This window comes from Gopherus evgoodei, unplaced genomic scaffold, assembly GCF_007399415.2.
Source record: "Gopherus evgoodei ecotype Sinaloan lineage unplaced genomic scaffold, rGopEvg1_v1.p scaffold_42_arrow_ctg1, whole genome shotgun sequence".
NCBI classification, from domain to species: domain Eukaryota; kingdom Metazoa; phylum Chordata; order Testudines; family Testudinidae; genus Gopherus; species Gopherus evgoodei.
Window position 1 is genome coordinate 1,291,244 of NW_022060063.1, and position 6,743 is coordinate 1,297,986.

Consider the following 6,743-nt stretch of genomic DNA (forward strand, 5'->3'; position numbering starts at 1 on the left):
TCTTTCGTCAGCAGGGAGGGAGGAAGCTGATCTGTTTTGAAGAGGAAATTTAAAAAAAATCAACAACGAAACCTCAAACGTTGACCCACATCCGCTGCCTAGACGGGAAAACTTAATGATCCGCCAACGCAGGAGGGGGCGGCTAATAATAGCACACAGCCCTGATATAACCCTTTGTCATCACCCCATCCAGAGGGGGAAATTGAGGCATGGGGAGGGGAAAGGACGTTCCAGAGATGCAGATAGAACCCACTGTCATGGCTCTGGGCTCTAGTGCCATAAAGCTCAACCAAAATTGCTCCTTTGGTTACTCATGCTCTGAAAGGTGCTGTCCATTCAGTGACTCTGAACACACTGGCCAAAGGCTTCTTTATCCCTGACTCTGGAAAGGAGGGGCACAATTATTACTGGGGGAAACTGAGGCATGGAGATAGGAGAGTCACATAGCAGATTGGTGGCAGGGCTAGCAGTCATTAAATCCAGCTCTCCAAACTCCTAGTTCAATATTTTCAAGGTGATCTGCCCAGTTAGGGGTGGGGGGGAAGCGAGTTTCTCCCAATATTCTGCTGTCTGTGGTGGAAACCGTCGAAGAAGTGGGAATAAAGACCTTGCAAATCCCATGGGCAAGCAGGGCTGGGAACTTAGTGTCAAGCAATGTAAACAGGCCCAGCTGGCAGTGAGAGCGCCTCCAGCTGATCTGGGCCTGACACTTGACTCCTGTCACAATGTTTCACAAGGGGATTTGAAACACTTGCACATGCCTGTTTACAGACAGCAAAGTGTTTTACAGAAACCTGCTGAGGTGCTGGAACAATGTGTACAGTGGGGGTGCTGAGAGCCATTGATCCAAACTGCAAACCCTGGAAACCACTTCAAGCCAGGGTGTACAGCAGCACTCCCAGCATCCCTAGTTCCAGCACCTATGAAACCTGTCAATTTAGATAGATCTTTCCTTAGAACACAATTTTTCAAAATCTGCCTGGTCTCTTGCCAGCACCTCAGCATCCCATCAAGAGGACTGGCCAGGACTGGGGACCCCAAACCTTCTTGACTGCTGGGCCAGCTGGCTCCCTGTGCTGTCTGACTCCCCCAGCCTGAAGAACCAGCTGCCCCAAGTGCTGGGCAGCTCAGGGAGCCCTGGGAACCCGACCTTAGGGCAGGCCACACAGCAGGGCTTGAGCGGCTCAGCAGCTGAACCACAGACCTTGAAATCCCTCAGGAATCCTTCCAAGGCCGTCAGCTTGGAAGGGCAGACATGAAGCAAGGGACCCTGCAAGACCTTGCAGGGGCAGAATGAAATTAACATGATTCTTATCAGTTTCACTGCTATTCTGAAACTGGGGTCTTCCTCCACTGCCAGTTAGGGCAAAGCAAGCTGGTGCGCTGTGGACTCACAGCCTGGCTTGCCTTGCAGTAACTCATCACCTAGACAAGCCCTGGGTCAGTTTGACTGCTGCTAGTCAGTGGGGCACAGCAAGGAAACTGACAAAAGTTATGTCAACTTTAGTGCACAGCTGACCAGGATACTGGGGGGCCCATTTTGTTGCAGAAACCTTTCAGGAGTTCCTGGTACTGTGAGGTTTCAGTTCTGTGAAAAGTTCTGACTTTATGGCTGTCATAAACAAATAGTTAAGGGTTAATAGAACAGAAGTACTTCATATCTTTTTTGCCTGTAAAGGGTTAACAAGATCAGTAAGCCTGGCTGTCACCTGACCAGAGGACCAATCAGGAGACAGGATACTTTCAAATCTTGAGGGAGGGAAGTTTGTGTGTGTGCTGTTAGTGTTTGGTGGTTGTTCTCTCTGGGTTCTGAGACTGACCAGATGTGCAACCAGGTTTCTCTCCAGTCTCTTATATGTCCAGAATAGTGAGTACTAGGTAGATAAAGCGAGTTAGGCTTATGTTTGATTTCTTTATTTGCAAATGTGTATTTGGCTGGAAGGAGTTCAAATTTGTATTTTGCTGAAAGGATTTTAATTTGTACTTGTATACTTAGGCTGGGAGGGTGTTCCCAGTGTCTATAGCTGAAAGACTCTGCAACATATTCCATCTTAAATTTGCAAAGATAATTTTTACTGTTTTTTCTGTCTTTAATTAAAAGCTTTTCTTGTTTAAGAACCTGATGGGTTTTTTTTATTCTGGTGAGACCCCAGGGGACTGGGTCTGGATCCACCAGGGAATTGGTGGGGAGAAAAGAGGGAAGGGGGAGAGAAAGGTTAATTTCTCTCTGTGTTAGGATTACTTTCTCTCTCAGGGAGAGTCTGGGAGGGGGAGAGAGAAGGAGGGGGGAAGGTGGATTTTCCTCTCTGTTTTAAGATTCAAGGAGTTTGAATCACAATGATCTTCCAGGGTAACCCAGGGAGGGGAAGCCTGGGAGAGGCAATGGTGGGGGAAAGGGTTTACTTTCCATGTGTTAAGATCCAGAGGGTCTGGGTCTTGGGGGTCCCCAGGCAAGGTATTGGGGGGACCAGAGTGTACCAGGCACTGTAATTCCTGGTTGGTGGCAGCGCTACAGGTTCTAAGCTGGTAATTAAGCTTAGAGGAATTCATGCTGGTACCTCATCTTTTGGATGCTAAGGTTCAGAGTGGGGAATTATACCATGACAATGGCTCTTTGTCCTGATTTGAAAATGACCATGGAACAGAATTTGGGTTTTCTGGATGGCTCAGTCTCAGAGTCAGTTTGCACTAGTGCAAATGGCTGCACGGTGTGAAGGAGGATCAGGCCCCCATGTCCACCTGTGTAATTGTAAGAGGAAATTGGCCCATAAATACACTGTCCCCACGTGTCTTGGTCATGGATAAATGTGCAGGTGTGATGGAGGAAAACATTTCCAGTGCTTGTACTGATGGTGCAAACACCCAGCAGATACAGCCTGGTGTGCAGGGGGTGCTGGGTGCTTGGAATGAGTGCAATAAATCACTGCAGCCTTGAGAGAGGCTGAAATGAAACAGGGGCAGAACCTGAGCTGGTGGCAATGGATCCAGCTCCAGTGGCGCCATTGGCACCGTGCTGATGTAGCATGCATAGATTCCCGCACCACATGTGTGCATGAAAGCCCAGGCTGGGATCCAGCCACCACAGTCACTTGGTCCCTGGTTCGAAGCCCCTGTAGAAATCAGACTGGATTTTTCATAAAGCATCAGTCCAAGCACTGACCGTGCTTCCAGCTTGGCACCTCTCCTGGAAAGATCCTGGTGCAAGCAGCACACTGGTACCAGAGAGACCCTGCCACAGAAATAGATGCTCCCTGGGGAGGGAGTGTCAGGGCGGGGTCTTTGCCAGCAGTATCAACACTCTGGCCTCTCACACTAACACCTGCAGAAGGTCAGCAAGAAGTGCTGGTTGAATGCCCCCCACCCCTGACCTGGGATAAGGCTGGGGCAAGGGGACAGGAGTGGGGAGGGATTTGAGCATGGGCCTGCTAAACCCAGGATTATGAGCTCAATCCTTGAGGGGGCCATTTAGGGAAGTGGGGCAAAAAAAAATTGTTGGGGATTGGTCCTGCTTCGAGCAGGGGGTTGGACTAGATGACCTCCTGAGGTCCCTTCCACCCCTGATATTCTGTGAACCACGATCTTCCTAATTCACCAGCCAGAGGCTCCCATTGAGGAAAGACCAGGGCTGCAAGAAAGGGGATGAGACAGCATCATTCACACCTTAGGCCTGGTCTACACAAGAGTGTTGCACCAGTTGGTTTAATTTAAATTGGTTTTGTTAACCTGTGTGGACGCTCTGATTTGGGTTTAAAAGGGTGCAGTTTAGTTTAAACTGGTTCCTGTTTGGCTTTGTGCGTAGAGCAACTGACAGTGCACTGCTTGGCTGATCAGAGTCAGGCATCCACACGGGGGGTGGCACCACGTAAATGGCTCTTACACTGATGTACATCAATCCAATGTACTTGTGCATGTAAATGAGTGTGTGTAAATTCCTGCAAGAGCCAGGGCCACACAGCATCCCCTGGCAGAGCCATGAGAGTGTTGGGAGAGGACAAGGGCCTGATACTAAGCCTTTATCACTGGGACTTTGCACACAGGTGACCAGGGCACCGGCACTTATTCTCACACCATTTCACACCCCAGACTTTCACACTTCGGAGGGTTTTGCCAAGAGGGTCATTTGGCCGGATGCCCATCCCAGCTGAAGGGCAGGGTCAGGTGGAAAGGCCTCAAATGGTCAGACCTGGGCAGTGACTCCAGGTACCCAGCTCGGGACACAGAGGCCTGTCTCTGACACTGTTGTGCCCCCAGCCCTGAGTCAGGCTGCTGCAAAGGTCACGGGTCAGGGCCCAGCATCCCCCAGGCTCTATCATTTTGGACGTTTTTATTCTTCCCCTTGTTTTGGGCAAAAGTCTGGGGACTCTGTGCAGGGGATTCTCTGGTCTGTGTTACTCAGGCAACTAGACCGATGACCTAATGGCTCTGTTCATGAGCTGGGAAGTTCTGGGCTGATGTGTGAATGGGTCCTCCATTTAAGACAGTTGTAAGAGACAGTTAAGGATCCACACCTAAAACAAAGACTAAGGGATAGGGCCCTACCAAATTCATGGCCATGAAAAACACATCACGAGTAAAATCTGGCTATTGCAGGGGGTTGTGGCATTGCCACCCTTCCTTCTGTGCTGTCTTCAGAGCTGGGTGGCCGGCCAGCAGCCTCTGCTCTCCAGCCACGTAGCTCTGAAGGCAGGGCTGCACCACAGCAATGCAGAAGTGCAGGTGTTATGGGGGGAATCACTTTTTGAGGGTGGGGAAGGGCCAGCCTTACGGGTGGGTGATGTGGGTGACTGCTCAGGACGCTGTGGTCACTCCCCACCACACACACACACACACACACGGTCAGCCCAAGGCCCCTTTAATCCTCAAGTGCTGGAGGAGCAGAGTCAGGTGTGCCCTGGTGGAAAGTTCCTACCATGCGCTGGGCTCCAGCTGCTAGCCCCAGCTAGGCTGTGGAGGGACGGGACTTCCTCTTTCCCTGCATGGGGTCAGACTCACTTCTGGTGGTGATGCAGAAGCAAGGGTGACAACACCATACCATGCCACCCTCACTCCTGCGCTGCTGCTAGCGACGGCGCTGCCTTCAGAGCTGGGCTCTCGGCCAGCAGCTGTCACTCTCCAGCTGCCCAGCTCTGAAGGTAGCACCATCACCAGCAGCAGCAACACCCCTACAATAGCCTTGCAACCCTGCATGACCCTCCCCCCCACACAGTTACACATTTGTGAAATTTCAGGTTTAAATGTCTGAAACGGTGAAATTTCAGATTTTTAAAATCCTATGACTGTGAAATTTACCAAAATGGACTTGGTAGAGCCCTGTTAATGGAGTCTGCCCTGAAACTGTAGCATCAGGTTTGCAGAAGGTTTGACTGGGTATTGTGACCAGATTAGGGGATAGGATGGGGCGAGAACAACAGACAAGTGAAAAGGGCTGTGACTGATAGGGAAAGCCAGCTGGGTAAGGAGCAGCTGGCAGCACAGCAGCAAACTCTGGAAGAAACCTGGGAGAGGTTTTTGGGCCAGGGGGCTCTTAGGGCTGGTTCCTGCTATTTGATTCCCCCTGCGTTCAAAGACACAGGACTTTGCACATTCTTTGTAAACAAACAAAACTCCACCAAAGAAGTATCCAACTAGCCCGTTTCTACTCCCAGCAGGAACATCCACCGGGCCCCAAACTCTGACTACCCACTTGGGTTGAAAGGGGGAAATGGGCCTGTCTGGGACCCAACATCCCAAAATCCATCAGCTGTATGTGTGGCCAGTCAGAGCCCAATTTTAAATTGAAGGTGGGCTCTGGAGTCTCAAAGTACCCCTGGATTTGAGAGGTGAAATGCCCCTCAGGCTGCCAAAGGCAGCAGTGGTGCCTCGCTTGGGCCTGGGAGGCCAATTGCTGGGCTTTGCTTTAGACTTTCCCTACAAACTCACCAGTTGCCAAGAGCTGCCTGTCCAGAAGCAGCAGCACCACTGGGTTCCAGGGGCTGTTTGCAGCTCGCTCCCCGGGGCTCTGCAGATAATAGCTGTCTGCAAGGAACAGATGAGTGCAGGCTCCAGGCAGGCAGCATGAAGCTCTGCTTCCTCCTTGGAAGGGGCAGGTGGCCCCACTCGCTGCCCTGAATCAGCATGGAGACTCAGGGAACAGGGGCAGCTCTAGGCACCAGCAAAGCAAGCACCTGCTTGGGGCATCCCATTTGCAGGGGCGGCATGGGAGCTGAGAACCAACAGGGGGCTCTGCGAACTGTAGTTCCTTGGTTAGCTCCCTGCCTATAGAGCCAGCCCTGGAGCAGGGAAAGAACTCCATTTCCCAGCATTCCCTTGGCCACTACCAACTGGAAAGGAAGGAGGGGGACCTCATGCGGCAGTCTGCTGTGAGTGCTGTGAATGGTGGGGAGACCATACTTTAACATTCAAAAAATAGGACACTCCAGGGGGAGGGAAGCTGCACCCTGCCACCATCCACTCCCTCCGACTGCCCCCCCCAGAAGCCCCAACCCAACCAACTCCCCCCTGCTCCTTGTCCCCTTATTGCCCCCTCCTGGGACCCCACTCCCATCTAAGCCTCCCTTCTCCTTGTCCCCAACTTCCCCCCAGGACCCCCCCCCAGGACTCCCATGCCTATCTAACTGCTGCCTGTCCCCTGAGTGCCCCTCCGAGCCTCTGCCCCATCCAACCCCCCTGCTCCCTGTCCATTGACTGCCCCCCCCGGAACCCCTTACCCCTTCTCCAACCCCCCAGCCCCCTTACTGTGCCAC